Source organism: Cherax quadricarinatus, chromosome 34 (assembly GCF_038502225.1).
Source record: "Cherax quadricarinatus isolate ZL_2023a chromosome 34, ASM3850222v1, whole genome shotgun sequence".
NCBI classification, from domain to species: Eukaryota; Metazoa; Arthropoda; class Malacostraca; order Decapoda; family Parastacidae; genus Cherax; species Cherax quadricarinatus.
In genome coordinates, this window is record NC_091325.1 from 29545901 (window position 1) to 29565364 (window position 19464).

Consider the following 19464-nt stretch of genomic DNA (forward strand, 5'->3'; position numbering starts at 1 on the left):
GTAACAAAAAAATTTGTATTTCATTGTGTTTGTTTATTTTTAAATTATTGTAAACATATGTAAAATATATTAAGTTGGATTAGGCTAAATCATGTTGCACTTGTTACAATAAGGTTAAATCAGTTTTCTAAGGTTCTTTCGGTACAAAATTAATAATTTTTACATTAACATAAATGAAAAAAGTATATCTTTAAACATATAAGAGAAAATACTAGAAAGCGCATAATTTTAAATAAGTTCTTGTTAACTGACCAGTTTCACCTATTCAGCACGACATATGTAAAATAAAAGGTTTCATACTGTTTCTCTCACGTCTTTCCTCCGAAGATTTCTCGGTGTCACAATGACATTTTAGATTTCAAGATTGTAGTGGAGACGATCCTCGATGTTTTACTCGTCACCAAGGTCAAACGATATGATAACAATCACTAAGTTTGGTACAATGGTACTGATAGTAGTGTAGGAGAGTCACAAGTGTGTGTACGTGTAGTAGGGAAGAAACCTTATCAGTTACTCAATCGCTGCTCTCCTCCAGAATCTCTTACGTTGAGGTAGAGAGAATGGAATAAGAACTGTCATGTAACACACAGAAATAAATGTTGTACCTTGTATGTTTCGTAAGAGCACGTAATACAGCGCTAAACCAAAGTGGGCCATTCGTAAGGAGTGTGTTGGCTCGAATTTCCGTCTGTTTATTAATAACAATGCTTAAAAGTGAAGTAAAATGTATACCTGTTATAAAGAAACAAGATGACTGGAGATATTGCTGTCTAGTCCCGGCTGCTGAAGGTCAGTCCTACTGAAGCTTCAGCTACGGTAGAAGCAGTGTGTTTTGTTCCATAATCTTAATCTGTGTCAAATGGACTTTAACTAAGGTTCAGATAAGGAGAGAACGGGGAAGGGAAAATAGTAGAAATATAATTCAGGGAAGGATGGTCTTCTCTCAGAAAATTGGAGCCACAAGACTTGAGAAGAAATACAGCCGGGTTACTGGTCCATATTAGGCATGTCGCTCTCAAATCTACCTCTTCTAACACATAAATGTGGTTGAGAAATAAAGTTGTGAGAAATGTCCTGTGTATCAGGATACCGAGGTATTGCTGTGTCAGACAAACATTAGTATATTATCGGTGTTTACTACCAACAATCGCATAAGTGAGACACGTGTACAGCAGTTGGATATTTTTATTATCGAAATATATCGCCTACACATTAAATTTCTTAAGCTGAATAAAGCGGTGTCTCTAATATACATACTTTGTTTCCACTTCGCATTGATGAACACTATATAGCTGAACACTCTTCATGGCTGAGGGATTGTTCTCCTTATAATTAATTCTTCAGAGCTTCTGCTTAAGTCAATATTTAATCACTTCTGTATTCGACTGAAGAAGTCTTCTGTGTACGTTAATCGTTTAAAAAATAAAAAAACAGCAAGTATTTCATATGTGCCTTATATAGTTACCTGCTGGCATCATATGCCAATAATTATATAAGCTGACGATAATTTGGTTGTAGGAGAGGGAAACTGAGTACTCAGACTTGTGTTCTAGAGGATGGAAGTACAGTGAGTGTATACCATCTGAGAGACGAGTGAGGATTCAGCTCTTCAGAATGTCATTTGATTTGTGTTGCACATTTCTGGAAAGGCTGATATGGAATGAGATTTAGAGAATGAGATTTCTTCTTCGGGTTCCTCTACGTTAGTGGGAAACGGTCGTTGTGGTAAAAGCAAAAAGAAGACGCAACATAACCTAACCTGCTGTGTCCTGGTGCGTGCTGCCTCGAGTGAAGGTGGGGGGAGAGTAAGTGTGGATGTAAGATATACTGATGCAGTCAAGTGGTTTTGTCAGAGATAATAATAGAAATGTATTATAATCATGATGCACCACAAAAATATCTAAAGATCAAAGAATAGAGAAAACAGAGAAATAAGGAGAGCTGGTGTTGAATACATAGTGGGAAGAAAGCTAGCTGAAAGTTTAAAAACTAATATAGCATCAGTGGCTAAAAATGAACTGAGTTACAAAATAAAGCAAAAAACAACTGGTAGAGGAGGAAGTGGAGCTGACAGAAATTTACAAAGAATCATGCAAATAACTTTGCAAAATATTCAAAGACGGCTTAACAAAAAAAAAAAAAAAATGGACAGGTGACTGAAGGAAGCGCAGTCAGAACAGAATAACAGGAAATATTGAGCATCAACACCACACAGAAGTGATGAGCCTTAATAAAGAAGCATGACACAAGAAAGGCAACTGGACCATCAAAATTTGACGATGGATGCTGAGAGAAAGAGCAGAAACACTGTGGCCCCAAATCAAAGATCTCTAGCCATTTTCTCCAAAAAGAGGAGCTACCAGAAACCTGGAAAAAGGCTATCACGAGCACAGGTACAGTATGGTCTGCGACCTGGTCATAATAGATTTCAAAGTGGAGCTAACAAACTCAGCATAGTATAAAACATGTATTTCCTTCACTTGATATAATTTGCCAGATATATACAAGTATGTACACTTATGTACAGAGGTTGAATAGTAAGTGACACGGTGACTAAAGATAATCGAAGAAGAAGCCAGAGAGAGAATACACCCTATCAACCAGCAGCTCAGACAAGTCTGCCAATACTTACCACAAGTAAATCACGTTGCTTCAGCTTTGGCGGGCTTACCTGTGATTGGTCAATGACCCAAGGCACTGATTTAACGACGCGTACCGTATTGATCGTTAAACCCTTAGCAGCCTATATGGGAGTGTAACATATGCCTAATAAACTGTAGCATATTCTTAGCATGCCACAAAGGCCTAGGTGGTCATCTTCAAGGAAAAGAGATAGCTGAGGAAAGGCACTGAGTTATTGGTCAGTTTCTCTAACAAACTTATTGTCGAGAGATCTGGACGAGACTGTAAGGAAAATGCACTAGATTATTTGGATAGGAGAAAAGCTGCTGATAAGTATATGGTACCTAACTGTTGCATGTCTTAACTGTCAACTTATTAGCAGTGTATACCATTATTTTCACATACAATATATGACCAGAGAATAGTCCAGCAATGAGAAGAACATGAAGGTGTAAAAGACAGAGTGCTTCAGTGGATCAACGAGAAAATAATAAAGCGATGGCAGAGAGTGATAGTAAAGAATGATACATCAGAATCGGAGGGCAGGTAATAAAACGATACAGAATAATAATAATAAAAATAATAATAATAATAATAATAATAATAATAATAATAATAATAATAATAATAATAACAATAATTTTATTTAGCCATGATACATGGTTGTACAAGGAATTATAGTAGTTGGGTGTACATGCCATAAAGTCTGCCCATAATGCAGAGCATTATGGGCAGACTTAAAATTAACTTAAAATTAACTTAAAATTAACTAAGCAATGATAGATTCAGTGGTAAAAAAATACAGTAAATAATTTACATTATGAAGTACAACTGAGTATTTTAAACAATGAAATTTGAACATTTCAATTATCTAGCATTATAGTTGTACAAATTTCCAGCATTGCAATGTATAATATAACAAATTAATCAATATACTATATATATAGTCAAACAATTTATTAATCCGATCAGATAGAATAAAATCAATGATTTGTAGTGCAGATACAGGTCATACGGTCATTAGATGAGTTACTGTGCATTCAAGAGAATGGATTATTCTATTAGGTAATGTAATTGAAAACATAGTTTGATAGGGTCACGGGTTATACATTAATGAAATACTGTTATTCAATATTTATTTAGTTGTGGTTGAGTAAGTGTTTTTTAAGAAGTGTTTCTTTTGTATTTACAGGTAATGAATTTCAAATTTTTGGGCCTTTTATGTGCACTGAGTTTTTACATAATGTGAGATGGACACGGGGTACATCAAAGAGTGAGCTGTGCCTTGTGTTATGGTCATGTGTTCTGTTGAGGTTGGCAAGGAGAAGTTTGAGGGGAGGGTTTATATCCGAGTTTAGTGTTCTATGTATGTAGTAGGTACAATAATAAGTATGGATGTTTTATATGGTGAGTAAGTTTAGAGTTGTGAATATTGGTGGAGTGTGCTGCCTGTAGTGGGAACTTGTTAACATTCTGACTGCAGCATTTTGTTGGGTAATTAATGGTCTGAGATGGTTTATTGTTTTTGAGCCCCATGCACAAATTCCATAGGTGAGATAGGGGTAAATAAGTGAGTGATATAGGGCCAGGAGGGCTGACTGTGGAATATAGTACCGTATCTTCGATAGTATGCATACGGTCTTAGAAATTTTTTGGGAAATTTCTTGCACATGTGTTTAAAATTTGAGTCTATTATCATGGTGGATTCCTAAGAATTTTTCCTCTGTGAGTTTTGTGATAGGTGATCCGTTTATCATTATGTTAAGAGGGACATCTGTAGCTCTGTTACCAAACTGAATGAAGTAGGTTTTGTCAATATTGAGAGTAAGTTTATTAATGATCAACCAGGTAGATATTTTCTGTAATTCGGTATTTACAGTATTGGCTAGTACGACTGGGCTTGGGTGAGAGAAGACGTGGGTAGTATTATCTGCAGATGACACTTATATATCAGTGTTACCTGATGATGTAAGAGTAATAGGAAAAATTATATCTAGACAGGACAAGAAAAACTTTACCAAGGCCTCACAATACTACAGATATGGTCCAACATGGGGCTTCTAGAGAGCAATCTAAACACATGCAAGATGATACAAACTGGAGAGGGTACGGGTTGACCAGGCACAGAGTACAGCAGGACAAAAATCTCTATAAATCAGTGAAAAAAGTTCCTGGGGATATATATAACACCAATAATATGGCCAGAATTATGAATATACCATAAAGTAAAAGACAGATGCATGGTTATCCAGGATAAAGAAAACTTTATAGCTTTAAAGAAAGACATTTATTATGTCATTCATTGAGAACGTAGTCGCAACATGGAGTCCACACTCGTAGAAGCTCGAAAAGGTTCAAAGATTTGCAACAAGACTAGTACTAAACCCGAACGAATGCGCTGTTAGAAGGGGTTGAAGAAGTTCAACTTGACTATCATACTGGGGTGAAGATCCAGGGAAGACATGGTTATACCACATAAAATCTTAAATATTTATGAAGTATACAATGGCAGAATGGTTGAGTTAAGAACACAGGAAAGTTGTGATGAAAGAGGAAGGTCTCATAACTATGAAGATAGAGAGAACTGATGGATGTAATGCTTATCTCATGACTATATTGCTACTAAGTATTGTGACATTACAAGAACAGTAGCTCAGTGAAGCCAGAAACCTAGAAAGAAATAGTAACAAGCTGAAACTTCCGGCAGAAATGCATACAAATATTATAAAAATCACATTAAAAGTCCACGAAAGTTCTCGTTCTGTTGAAGCAGGAATATAAAATGGCGTCCATTCTGATTATTGTTGTATAATGTTTTCATATCTTTGTATTCAGACATGATAGAGTGTCAGACACAAAAAAAATCTATAAAAAAAATGGTATAAGGAACAGCGGGGATAAATATTTCTCGACACCTTCTGCTTAGCAGAAGTGACATTTAACAGCTCAAAGTAAACAGAAAGGTGAAGACTACAGTCATGAAATAAATAATGAAGTTTGTAACGACGATGTTCATTGGTTGACAAAACTAATTGAATGTACTTTCTGTATATCTCTATAAAAGCAGATTTGCGAGTGCAGACAAAAAATAACTTTTCGGACGCTAAATTCAATATCAAAAAACATATATATATATATATATATATATATATATATATATATATATATATATATATATATATATATATATATATTTAAAGTGACTGATAAGTCAGTAGTCGTCACAATCATAACTTTTGAGGGACGAATTAGGTGAATAAAAGTTTGAGACTTGGTGTACTTATTTACGTTTTACTAAATATTAGTGATTTGTATATTATATAATTGAAAATAATGTTGTGTTAACCATAAAATAATACAAAACAAACGATGTTATAGCTACGTTTATGTTATTACTTTACACGTAACTACGGGAGTTAGATTTTAATAATACCAAGTGACAGTAAAACGGAATCCTGTAATTGTTTTACATGATTCTCTGCTCGTCTGTTGGTGTGAGCAGACGTGCGCCTGCTGCCCTCTCTCGGCGATTGGAAGACTTCCTGTTTTTTCCAATATGGCGCAGGGTGTGAGGAGGAGGGTAAATACTGTGGGCATCGAGCTGGTTCGTGGGGCGATTTCGCCACAAGCTGCTTCCGTGCTGTTGCAATTAATCATCCGGGATACGTATGGTATAGAGGATGCAGAATTATATGGGGTAGCACTTAATGGCGCATAAAGGGTGTTTGTCAAGTTGTTGAACACCGGCGTCTATGAGAGGCTTGTAGAGAAATACAAGGTTGTGTGAGTGGACATCAATTCTATGGTGAGTGTCCACCTTCATGATTTCTCCAGGCACTATACTTGGGTTAGAGTGCGTAATGTACCGTTTGAGGCAGATGAAACGAACATATGCAATGTTTTCATGGACTACGGGACCGTTCACTTGGCACAGCCCGGCAAGTGGGTAGAAGGTGCATATGCTGGATTCCTGGAGGGCACGTTTTCGTTAAAAATATGGCACCCCATACCGTCGTATGTTATGTTGGAGGTCTTCAGGACTCAGCTCATGGTGTCTTATACTGGGCAATGCAGGCCCAGAAGGCGTTGTGGTGGTTTTGATCACATTGCTGCATATTGTGAACGACACACTCGACTTCATGGTCTAGAATGTATTGGAACAGGGGAATCTGGGCAAGTTGGACGTGCTCCGGAGCTACAGGAAGGACTTGGGCCTGGTCGTCAGTAGAGTGAGGAGGTGAGGCGAGCAGAGGCGGTGGCGGGTGCGGACCTGACGGCCCCTGTGGCTGGGCGCCCTGTGGGACTCATTTTGCCTGATGGTGGGGGACGGCATGGTTCGATGGAGGAAGCCATCGAAGAGGTCCTAGAGATGGTGCTCACCTCGCTGTTTCCCAGTCAGATGGGGAGGGCGATTCGGCGACGAGGGCTGGTGTGAGGAATGCTGCACACCTGTGTGGGCAGCGAGATGAGCCCATTGACTTGGTGGTGTCTCACGTGGCAATGTGCTCAGATGGCAGGAAGGTTGGGCATGTGGTGGTGGTGGAGGTTCACCGTGAGGTATCACAGGAGGTGGAGATGGAGGCGGGTGGAGTCACGCGCAAGCGTGAGGCTGTGACATCAGATTTGGATGATGTCCTGACTCCAGCACAGAGGACCGGCAAGGTAGGGGTGGTGGAAGAAGATGGTGGTGGTCCCTCGAGGACTTCGGATCTGGAGCTGGACCGGGGAGGGGTTAGGGCTGCCAGTAGAGACATGCGTAAAGGAGGTCCGAAAGGACATACTGGTGTTGTGAAGAATGTGTCAAAGCACAGGGAGAAGAAACCACCGCTGGCCTAAGGTGTATGACAGTTAACATTAATGGTTTGTGTCAGGATGTGAAGTGTGCGTGGTTTGCAAGTTTCTTGTGCTGGCATAGAATGGATGTCGTATTTGTGCAAGAGCACAATATCAAGTTGGGGCATGTATTGGAGGTGGATGGATACAGGGCTTTTGTGATGCAGACAGGTCACTTGAAAGGTGGGGTGGGAGTCCTACTCCGGGACATGAGCCCATTTGTGGTTAGTAGAAGTGAAGGGGGGGGTGAAGAGTGGATGTATGGTGGATGGGCGAGCGAGTGGCATTAGTGTGTGTGTGTATGCACCCGCGGAGAGTGATGCACGTCTGAAAGCGGATCTCATGAGAGATGAGCTCGTTTATTATTTCCTTTCTTTACCACCTGTTGCTATCATAGGAGGGGATTGGAATTGTGTTATTCGCAGGGAAGACATTGAGCCGTGGGGGACGGGGCATTTTTCAACTATCCTAGGTGATCTTCTGAGAGATGTGTGTCTATGTGACATATTTGGGGGTGGGGCTTAGGCGGTGGATCACACTTTTGTTAGACATGGATATGCAGAGAGGCTAGGTCAGGTGTACATCATGAAGGAGGTAAGAGTGGAGTCCTTGTGTATGGTGGAGGTGGAATATTCTGATCATAGGGTGGTTGTAGTCGACCTGGGGTGGGATGGGCTGGCCAGGTGTAAGAGCTATTGGCAACTAAATGCGAGGATCCTGGGTGATGAGGAGGGGCAGGGAGGATTCGAGATGTTGTTGGCAGAGCTCAGTGAGGAAAGGCGGGGTGTAGAGGATTTGCTGGGGTGGTGGGACAGGGTGGCTAGGGGATGAATACGTCAGTTTTATGTGAGGGAGGGGAAATGCATAATGCAACAATCGTATGGGCTCCTTCAATGCCTAGAGGGTAGGTTGAGGGATTGCTACCGAAGAGCGGACACAGGGGAGCATATCCTGTGGAGGAGATAGAGACGTTGAAGGGAGGGATTCGTGAGCTGTAAAATGAATGTTTTAATGCGGTGCATGTGCAGGGGGGTTGAGGAGGTGCTGTGAGGTGCTTGACCGTTAGCATGTGTTTTACAAGGCCAGCAGCGCCATCGGAAGGCCACTGAGGTTGGTAAGTTAGTCGTCCACTCTGAAGTGGGGGGTTATGGTGAGGGGCAAGTGTTGCAGATGACAGAGGGGATGAGTGGTTATGTGGATGCATGGTATGAGCAGTATTTAGGAAGTAGTGCAGTGGGAGGTGAGGCTTTGCATAGTGTCTGTGAGCTAGTGCCACGTTCATTCGGGCATAGTGATCGAGTAGCGCTGGGTGGGGAGATAGATGAGGGTGAGGTTTGGCGGGCATTGGTGAGTATGCATACAGGAAAGGCTCCAGGGATAAATGGATTGCCCTGTGAATTTTACCTGTAGAACTGGAAGTTAAGGCATGGATTCCTGGTGGAGTTGATGAATATTATGAAGGAGAAGGGGGTGTTGGGGGAGTTACAAGCCACAGCGGTGGTTGTTCTAGTCCCGAAGGGAGAAGTCCAGAATACCTTAAAGGATTATCGGGCGATATCTTTACTATGTGTGGATTATAAATTGTTTGCAAAAATACTGGGAAATTGCCTGAAATGTGTCATGGGGCGTGTTGTATCGGGAGGGCAATACGGGTTGCCTGGTAGATCTATGGTCGAGAGCCACGGACGTCTTAAGGGGTTTGTAGAGGGTTTGGGGGAAAAGGGGGGCTTACTTGCTTTGGATTGGACCGTGTGGAACGGGAGGCATTGTGGCAGATCCTTCTAAAGCAGGGATTTAGGGAGGAAGTTGCGGAGTGGGTGGAGACATTGTATGGAGGGGCGCGGGTGCGTGTGCAAATCAATGGTCACATAGGGGAAGCAGTATGTATGGGGTGGGGCCTCAGGCAAGGATGTCAACTTTCTCAAATCCTGTTTGCCTGTGTTCAGGACCCATTTTACAGACTCATTGAGGCATGTATCTGTGGGGGGGGGACAGGGTGTAGACAGCCTGTACTGTCAGCACAGACAGCCTATGCTGTCTGCCAGCTTAGTTCATATTTTGCGGCATTTAAGTGTTGCCCTCTGTAGGCTTACCCAGGCTGTTGGGATGCTGGGCCCATTCGTCCTAACTTCCCAGCTGACCGACTTGAGAGGTACAAGCGCCCCCCTCCACGGACTGGCTATCGGTCATTCCCTCACATTGCCTGTTGTGTACTCACTTCTATCCAATTAAAGCCAAACTAGTCCAATATGATAGTCCCTATCATATTGAGCCTTAACAGTCGTCTCGACTGACTGCAGCCATGGCTCTAACCTATTCAGACGACCATCAAAAAGAAGGGTCGGGTATGGACGATTAGCCGATGCACTAGTGGTCGAGACCTGAGCCACGACTTGACTTGACCAACACTCAGGGAGGCTTCGCCCTCCTGCGTGATCATGCCGGCTGAGGCACCATTGCCAGCGTCAGCAGGAACTGGACTAGCGTTACGGCCACTGCGTGTCTTAGTCATGACATCAATTGTTCAAACACAAAGCAGGTCACGAAGAGGGTAAACAGATCAGAGCAAGAAATCGTATGCACTGGCTACAATTCAACACAGAGTCAGAGAGAACACAGCACCACGGTACTAGGTAAACTGCTTAGTGATTAAAATAAATTGAGCGAAACAACAACAACAAAAAAAATAGTGGTACACACTGAAACACAAAATAAGAGATGTATGCAAGTGAATAAACTACAGGGGATTACACAAAGTGATGCTAAGGGTATTTAATAATTGCACCAGGAGACTGGCAACAAAATTTATGAAAAGGAGTTGAACTGTAACACTGGTAGCAAAAATTGCACAAAATTTAAAATAAATCCGGTGTTACACAACACTAAACTGTGCTGCAAGCTTTCTCAACATGCAGAAAAAGGTTACAGGTGCTGGCAGTTGCAATTTGGAATGAAAAAAAAAAGTAATTCACTTGCACCAAGGGAAGTTGACACAGCAAAGATATCAGGGTATGGAATAGTGCCGAAAATCACAGAAAAAAAATGAACTGTATCAAGAAATGCTATATTGTACACAAAGTAAAATTAATAAAAATGCAGATTATTAAATTCAATAATAAAGCAATGGTTAACTGGTGTTACCAGGGTGTACACTGGTGTTAGCAGGGTGTACACTGGCGAAAGAAAAATTATGCAATTTCTGGATCAAAATTAATAAACTTCACAAGTAATTTTGGTAATTAAAGGTAAATAAGCAGGTTCCCAAAAATGCACTCAATGACTTGGGCATACACAATAGCAAAATGCAATTCACATTGGTGAATATTCACAGATAAAACATAGAATATAGATAAAACAGAATATATGTAGAACAAGTAAATGGGGGCACAGGAGAAAAGTGCCAGGGGCTAGGCACTGTGGGCATTAGTGCTCTGACTGGGGGATGGGTCTAGGTTAGCACTATGTGGGGGGTTGGGTTAACTGATGTTTTTGTTTCCTGTGTTTTTTCACTGGGTGACTACATAGTTTCGAGTCATCTGTTGTAGTATGGGCATTCTGCATTTTTTGGTTCACTTCTATCTCTTTCTCCAATGTTTTATATATTTTTGGTAGACTGTCCAAGAGGTCATCTTTGTTTTCTTGATTATTTTTATTATTTATTACTCTCCTTAGTACCTTTCTGATACCTGCCTAAAGTTCTATATCTTTATTGCACAACCAGAAGCACCTTGATAGTTTGAGGTCATTTATTGAGGCAGTATTTAGTCTAGTACAAGAGATATGATGTTTGGAAAAGCAGAGGTTGCATGTGATTCTGGATTTCCTTCCAAGTATTTTTTACATGTCCCACAGGTATGCTGTACTGACATCCCGTCTGTCCTACTGCTCTGTATGCCACGGAAGAAAGCTGATTTCCACTTTACCTTTCTCTTACTGGTGACAGTAATATGCAAGATGCATTTATAGAAACCAAATTTGCGGCTCGTGGGTAGTGGGTGTAAGGTGGGTGGGTGGGTGGTTGGGTGGTTGGGTGGGTGTAATATATGGTAGGCCTGAGTGTCTGCCTGCAGCACTGCCAGATGTATGACTGTAGCACACCACACAGGGTATGTGGCACTTCTCTCATGCGATACCACATTTTAGTTTAAACCATACACAAATAACCCGCACATAAAAGAGAGAAGCTTACGACGACGTTTCGGTCCGACTTGGACCATTGACAAAGTCACACTGTCACATTGACTTTGTCAATAGTCCAAGTCGGACCGAAACGTCGTCGTAAGCTTCTCTCTTTTATGTGCGGGTTATTTGTGCATCGTTCCAGTCACGGTATTGTGCCTTTTTTTGTTATTTAGTTTAAACCATTTCCATTATGTTAATCACTATCCTTGTGTTGTTCCCCTGGCAATTTAGGTTCACTAGGTATTTCTATTACGTCTCGGTATCCTGGTCTATTCGTTATATGTGGTAACTCAAACCTTTGTGTATCACTTGTCACATGTCAACACCAGGGCAAGTCGACTGACCCACCACTGCCACACTTCACTATTGTTTTTTATTTTATTTCCTTTTATTTTATCACTGGTATTTTATCACTGTGCTGTACACTGGTTATCTCAAGGATATACACTATATTCATTCAAGAAACACTTTTCTTTTCACTGCACTATACTGGGATCGTTGTTTTATTATTCGCACGGCAGCTACACCTACTCTAACTTTCTCCATGAAAATTGATTGCATGCTTAGTAGAGGTAACGGGAAAAACACGTCACACGGTAGGTTTATACCTTTTCATCGATTGTATACTGTGATTCCCTGCACCTCAATGCTGCCATCAATCGTTCTATTACTTATGACTATAGTAAATACTCCTCCGTTATTTCCACTTCACTGAAGCTCTGGCAATAGTTTGCTAGTGCCAGTCGCTTGTAAGATATTCCCATATGCTACACCATATATTTTACACTATACTGGGGATAATTAAGATTACTCTTATCTACAATTTAGTTCACAATGTCACTGCATATGTATATCCTTATCACTCACTATATTACTTATAGATAGTTCAATGATTCGCTAGTGCTGATCAGGTCTATTTCCACAGTAACCGTTACTCCACCGGCACTCTCCATTCGACACTGGAATCCATATTTTTCTATTTAGTGTTCACTCATATTCCTGTTACGTTGGTTCAAAGGAGGCTATGCACTTTATGGTTGCACACGCTTGTTTCCCGCACTCTGTTCCCTCTGCTGCTATCAGCAAACACAATTTTTAATGGAGCTCAACCGCGTGTGACTCTCACTTCCGGGACTGATTACATAGTCTTCACATCTCTTCTGCTTCTGTCAACTTTTGTGTGCTCGACTGTGTAGGCGAAACGTTTCGAAATAAAGATACCTAACTGTTGCATATGTGTCTTACCTAAAATCCTGTCTAATTTTATACCTTTTTAATATTCAGGCCAATTGTTGTGAATAATAAATATAAATGACCCTGACGATGGAATGAGAAGTAATATGAGTAAATTCCCTGACGATACACAACAAGACAAAATAATTGATTCACATGGAGATATCACCGTACTTCAGGAGGATTTTTAAACGCTCATGTTGTAAAAGAATCGTTTATAATACTGATACGCTGAAAATTAGACACATGTGCAACATCTGGGTATCTTTATTGTAGACGTTTTGAAAACCAGTGGCTTTATCAATACAAATTGAAGGACATAATTGGCTACACAGTAGAACTATGTACAAAAGATGAGGTAATCAGTCCCTCAGCCTTGGAGATGGCGAAGAGCACCGTAGTTGTAAAGAATCTGAAGCACAGGCAAGAAAACCTGCGCTTATATACTGGCGTAAAGGCTGGTATTCAAAGGCGAGTAGAATGAGGTTAGCTTTGAGCATACCATGGCCACGTATGTCCTTGCATCATGAAACATGCCTAGTCCCGCTACGTACATAATGTGTGTGTAGGTCTGTATGGTCCACTGGTTAGAGCGTCGTTAATTTTGACTTTTCTCCCACGAGGCAGGCTAACGTAACACGGGTTCGATCCCTGGCCAAGCCGCAATTTGTTACTTACATCAATACCACTTGTGATGAATGGTTTGAAAAACCGACAAGTTGAAGATTGAGACACTTATGCAGCATATGGGAATCTTTATTCAGGAAACGTTTCGCCACACAGTGGCTTCATCAGTCCAATACAAAGAGGAAGGCGTAAGGAGAGGATTACCTCATACTCCTCCTCTCCTTACGCCTTCCTCTTTGTATTGGACTGACGAAGCCACTGTGTGGCGAAACGTTTCCTGAATAAAGATTCCCATATGCTGCATAAGTGTCTCAATCTTCATCAATACCACTTGTTTTGTGGTTGAAATTATTTAATATATAAACTGAATCGTCCAGTTTAGAATATTTGCAAGGGTTCACTTTGCCGAATAAGCAAAATGAAAATTTGTTTTTGCCATTAAGCAACAGCCTCTCCCAGCAGACAGAGGTGACAATTGCTGCACCTTCACCTTCACAGAGGTCCTGGGGTTTGCAATCAAACTGGCGTCCATCAGGACGTTGACACGTCCCTAGGGCAGCTCTCCCTCGGGCTGCTAGCGGAGTCGCTGGCCTCTTGGACCTCGTGGAGAGGGCCGATGGTGCTCCTGCAAGTAGAAGATCCTGGCGCAACCTGCTGCTGTTTGCAATGGCTGTCTGGCTGTCCTGCCGAGGAGGGACAGGCACCTAGCAACATCTGTTGTTGGGGCAATGCATGCATTCCCTAGAATGTTTTCTAACTGGTCGTTACTCTGTAATTTGTTCATGATTGTAACCATGTATTAACGTCTTTATGATTCATTACCTTTGAAACTTGTAATGATTGTGACCTAGTTCATTACCTTTATAATTAGTAATGAGTGTGACCAGCTCTACTTGCAGCTTATTACCTTTGTAATTTTGTTATGATTGTGACCAGATCTAGTTCATTACCTTTGTAACTTGCTCAGCTATCAAAACTTTGGGGACCAGTCCCTGGACCAATTATGTACCTCTGTAATCTTTGGACTACCACCCACACCATGGGTATGATGTGCATAATAAAGATATTAAACTAACATTAATCAGAGGAAATCGATCTGAGATTTTTAGCTGCATAGAATGTACCAATATTAGAATATATATATATATATATATATATATATATATATATATATATATATATATATATATATATATATATATATATATATATATATATATATATTAACAAGTTAAGGAAGCCTAGAGAACAAATGGATTTGTCAGTTAAAAATAGGAGAGGAGAGTTATTAAATGGAGAGTTAGAGGTATTGGGAAGATGGAGGGAATATTTTGAGGAATTGTTAAATGTTGATGAAGATAGGGAAGCTGTGATTTCGTGTATAGGGCAAGGAGGAATAACATCTTGTAGGAGTGAGGAAGAGCCAGTTGTGAGTGTGGGGGAAGTTCGTGAGGCAGTAGGTAAAATGAAAGGGGGTAAGGCAGCCGGGATTGATGGGATAAAGATAGAAATGTTAAAAGCAGGTGGGGATATAGTTTTGGAGTGGTTGGTGCAATTATTTAATAAATGTATGGAAGAGGGTAAGGTACCTAGGGATTGGCAGAGAGCATGCATAGTTCCTTTGTATAAAGGCAAAGGGGATAAAAGAGAGTGCAAAAATTATAGGGGGATAAGTCTATTGAGTGTACCTGGTAAAGTGTATGGTAGAGTTATAATTGAAAGAATTAAGAATAAGACGGAGAATAGGATAGCAGATGAACAAGGAGGCTTTAGGAAAGGTAGGGGGTGTGTGGACCAGGTGTTTACAGTGAAACATATAAGTGAACAGTATTTAGATAAGGCTAAAGAGGTCTTTGTGGCATTTATGGATTTGGAAAAGGCGTATGACAGGGTGGATAGGGGGGCAATGTGGCAGATGTTGCAAGTGTATGGTGTAGGAGGTAGGTTACTGAGAGCAGTGAAGAGTTTTTACGAGGATAGTGAGGCTCAAGTTAGAGTATGTAGAAAAGAGGGAAATTTTTTTCCCAGTAAAAGTAGGCCTTAGACAAGGATGTGTGATGTCACCGTGGTTGTTTAATATATTTATAGATGGGGTTGTAAGAGAAGTAAATGCGAGGGTCTTGGCAAGAGGCGTGGAGTTAAAAGATAAAGAATCACACACAGGGTGGGAGTTGTCACAGCTGCTCTTTGCTGATGACACTGTGCTCTTGGGAGATTCTGAAGAGAAGCTGCAGAGATTGGTGGATGAATTTGGTAGGGTGTGCAAAAGAAGAAAATTAAAGGTGAATACAGGAAAGAGTAAGGTTATGAGGATAACAAAAAGATTAGGTGATGAAAGATTGAATATCAGATTGGAGGGAGAGAGTATGGAGGAGGTGAACGTATTCAGATATTTGGGAGTGGACGTGTCAGCGGATGGGTCTATGAAAGATGAGATGAATCATAGAATTGATGAGGGAAAAAGAGTGAGTGGTGCACTTAGGAGTCTGTGGAGACAGAGAACTTTGTCCTTGGAGGCAAAGAGGGGAATGTATGAGAGTATAGTTTTACCAACGCTCTTATATGGGTGTGAAGCATGGGTGATGAATGTTGCAGCGAGGAGAAGGCTGGAGGCAGTGGAGATGTCATGTCTGAGGGCAATGTGTGGTGTGAATATAATGCAGAGAATTCGTAGTTTGGAAGTTAGGAGGAGGTGCGGGATTACCAAAACTGTTGTCCAGAGGGCTGAGGAAGGGTTGTTGAGGTGGTTCGGACATGTAGAGAGAATGGAGCGAAACAGAATAACTTCAAGAGTGTATCAGTCTGTAGTGGAAGGAAGGCGGGGTAGGGGTCGGCCTAGGAAGGGTTGGAGGGAGGGGGTAAAGGAGGTTTTGTGTGCGAGGGGCTTGGACTTCCAGCAGGCATGCGTGAGCGTGTTTGATAGGAGTGAATGGAGACAAATGGTTTTTAATACTTGACGTGCTGTTGGAGTGTGAGCAAAGTAACATTTATGAAGGGATTCAGGGAAACCGGCAGGCCGGACTTGAGTCCTGGAGATGGGAAGTACAGTGCCTGCACTCTGAAGGAGGGGTGTTAATGTTGCAGTTTAAAAACTGTAGTGTAAAGCACCCTTCTGGCAAGACAGTGATGGAGTGAATGATGGTGAAAGTTTTTCTTTTTCGGGCCACCCTGCCTTGGTGGGAATCGGCCAGTGTGTGATAATAAATATATATACATGTATATATATATATATATATATATATATATATATATATATATATATATATATATATATATATATATATATATATATATATATATATATATATATATATATATATATATATGTAATAAGATCACAGTAAACAGGTGATTTCAGAATATGCAAAACAACCACAGTGAAAGAATAGAGAAGTTCCAAGCGTTTTCGTGACTACTCACAATATCAAGGAACAATGAAAGTAAAGCATCAAAGGAAGGTATATAAAGGGGTAGCCCACACCTCACTATCAGATCCCACAACAACGAAACACCTGACGCGAGACAGCAGGCCCGCCGGCTGAACTAGACAGATCCTTCATACAACCCACCAACAAACTATTCTACCCAAGAAATAAGAAATTTAAAAAAATATTATTTGTCCAATGTATTATTAAATTCTTCCCAAATTCTATTAATTATAAATGGATCTAATTTATATAAACCAAAGGAAATATTCATATTATTGTCAAAACTGCTTTTTATGAAACAAGATTCAATTATATTCCTGTCGACCATGGACTTGCTTGATACTACTTTCACAGTTGTTGCTTTGCATATATCTATATATATATATATATATATATATATATATATATATATATATATATATATATATATATATATATATATATATATATATATATATATATATATATATATATATATATATATATATATATATATATATATATGTACGGATAATTCCCATTATCTTTTCAAACATCTATATGCCTTATGTGTCCAAAGTGTTATTTAAACTAGCTGAACATAATCAAAACATGTTTTAAACCGGTACTGATGATGCAGCTGGACTCTGCGTCACTTTTCACGCAGGACACAAATTTCACGCTTGTGGCGTGAAACAATTTTTGCAGCGCTGTGTAAATAAGTACTTTTCTGATGAATACTTAAGATTTATTTTAGTTAATGTTATAAAACTCTTGTTTTACATGACCGAGCATCAGAAGAGAATAAAACGGAAATACGAACAAGAGCGTTTAACCAACAACTGGAAGACGATTTTGCTTTTACTGTTATGAGTAAAAATGTTTTATCTGTCATACAACCATAAGCCACTTTAAAGCCAGTAATTTAAAGCCAAAAAGTAAGATAAAATTATCGAAAATAGCCTATTTTTCCCTCTGTAAACAAAGTGATTTGACTCCTGATGTTAGTTTTGTTATAACTTGGAATATAGCTCAAACTATCTTGCAGTCAGGAAGAATTTGTGAAATAGAGTATTAGTGATGTGATCGTAATTCTCGCTCCAGAGAACTCAAAACTTGAACAGTAAGACACATATGCAACAGTTAGGTATCTTTATTTCGAAACGTTTCGGCTACACAGTAGGCTTCTTCAGTCGAGTACAGAAAAGTTGATAGAAGCAGAAGACGTGAAGACGATATAATAAGTCCATCACCCTTGAATTTTTGAGGTGGTCAGTCCCTCAGTCTGGAGAAGAGTATTGTTCCATAGTGTGAAACAATATGGTGTAGAAGTGACAGGATGGAGCCCTATATACCGCCAGGAGGTGAGATGTAGGCCACTAGTAGAGGTAAGAATGTACCCACTGAGAGGTCAGGTCCCTCTCAAATCCAGCCATTCTCACTAGAAGTTGTCCAAGTAGTTTTGTTCTGTACCAAGATACCATTGTGCTGCAGTGTCTGACAGAGTGAACATTGTGTTGCAGTATCTGACAGAGTGAACATTGTGTTGCAGTGTCTGACAGAGTGAACATTGTGTTGCAGTATCTGACAGAGTGAACATTGTGTTGCAGTGTCTGACAGAGTGAACATTGTGTTGCAGTGTCTGACAAAGTGAACATTGTGTTGCAGTGTCTGACAGAGTGAACATTGTGCTGCAGTGTCTGACAGAGTGAACATTGTGCTGCAGTGTCTGACAGAGTGAACATTGTGTTGCAGTGTTTGACAGAGTGAACATTGTGCTGCAGTGTCTGACAGAGTGAACATTGTGTTGCAGTGTTTGACAGAGTGAACATTGTGTTGCAGTGTTTGACAGAGTGAACATTGTGCTGCAGTGTTTGACAGAGTGAACATTGTGCTGCAGTGTTTGACAGAGTGAACATTGTGCTGCAGTGTCTGACAGAGTGAACATTGTGTTGCAGTGTTTGACAGAGTGAACATTGTGTTGCAGTGTTTGACAGAGTGAACATTGTGCTGCAGTGTTTGACAGAGTGAACAGTGTGCTGCAGTGTCTGACAGAGTGAACATTGTGTTGCAGTGTTTGACAGAGTGAACATTGTGTTGCAGGTTTGACAGAGTGAACATTGTGTTGCAGTGTTTGACAGAGTGAACATTGTGTTGCAGGGTCTGACAGAGTGAACATTGTGTTGCAGTGTTTGATAGAGTGAACATTGTGTTGCAGTGTCTGACAGAGTGAACATTGTGCTGCAGTGTCTGACAGAGTGAACATTGTGCTGCAGTGTCTGACAGAGTGAACATTGTGTTGCAGTGTTTGACAGAGTGAACATTGTGCTGCAGTGTCTGACAGAGTGAACATTGTGTTGCAGTGTTTGAACATTGTGCAGCAGTGTTTGACTGAGTGAACATTGTGCTGCAGTGTTTGACGGAGTGAACATTGTGTTGCAGGTTTGACAGAGTGAACAATGTGTTGCAGTGTTTGACAGAGTGAACATTGTGTTGCAGGGTCTGACAGAGTGAACATTGTGTTGCAGTGTTTGATAGAGTGAACATTGTGTTGCAGTGT

At 40.4% G+C, this 19464-nt stretch overlaps 1 protein-coding gene across 1 annotated transcript in view; it reads right to left on the reverse strand.

Moving 5' to 3' along the window:
• Positions 1-1826, reverse strand: part of LOC128693801 (cytochrome P450 2J6) — a 247607-nt gene extending 245781 nt beyond the window's left edge. The window contains exon 1 of the mRNA XM_070091246.1: positions 1760-1826. The gene's annotated coding sequence lies outside the window, so the exon portion shown is untranslated. The remainder of the gene's footprint in view (positions 1-1759) is intronic.
• Between the last annotated feature and the right edge of the window lie 17638 nt (positions 1827-19464).